The following is a 254-nucleotide window of genomic DNA, read 5'->3' as shown; positions in this document are numbered from 1 at the left end:
TACACATTGTCCCTTTAAACACTTTCAGGTTGGCTGTAAGTTCCTCTAGTAATTGTGAGTGTCTGTTTCATTTCTGTAATTTGATTTATATGACATTTAAAATGAAAACAAATGGTGAAAATGTGACATTCACTATGAGTCTTCAGCAACGGGACAAATCCATTTGTTCCACTTAATTCATCAAAATACTCTAACAGCCTCAACCGACTTCATTAAACACAGTTCCTGCCATAAGCCTGGTTTACTGATGGGGG

The 254-nt window shown here is 36.6% G+C and overlaps 1 protein-coding gene across 2 annotated transcripts in view; it reads right to left on the bottom strand.

Annotated features, from left to right (window-relative positions):
* Nucleotides 1–254, bottom strand: part of jkamp (jnk1/mapk8 associated membrane protein) — a 5,744-nt gene that overhangs the window by 3,917 nt on the left and 1,573 nt on the right. The window lies entirely within an intron of this gene.

This window comes from Morone saxatilis, unplaced genomic scaffold (genome assembly GCF_004916995.1).
Source record: "Morone saxatilis isolate NCDOM2014 unplaced genomic scaffold, NCSU_SB_2.0 Contig3, whole genome shotgun sequence".
Classification (NCBI taxonomy): Eukaryota; Metazoa; Chordata; class Actinopteri; family Moronidae; genus Morone; species Morone saxatilis.
Note: the sequence above shows the minus strand (reverse complement) of the source record. Positions and strands in the feature narration are given on the sequence as shown.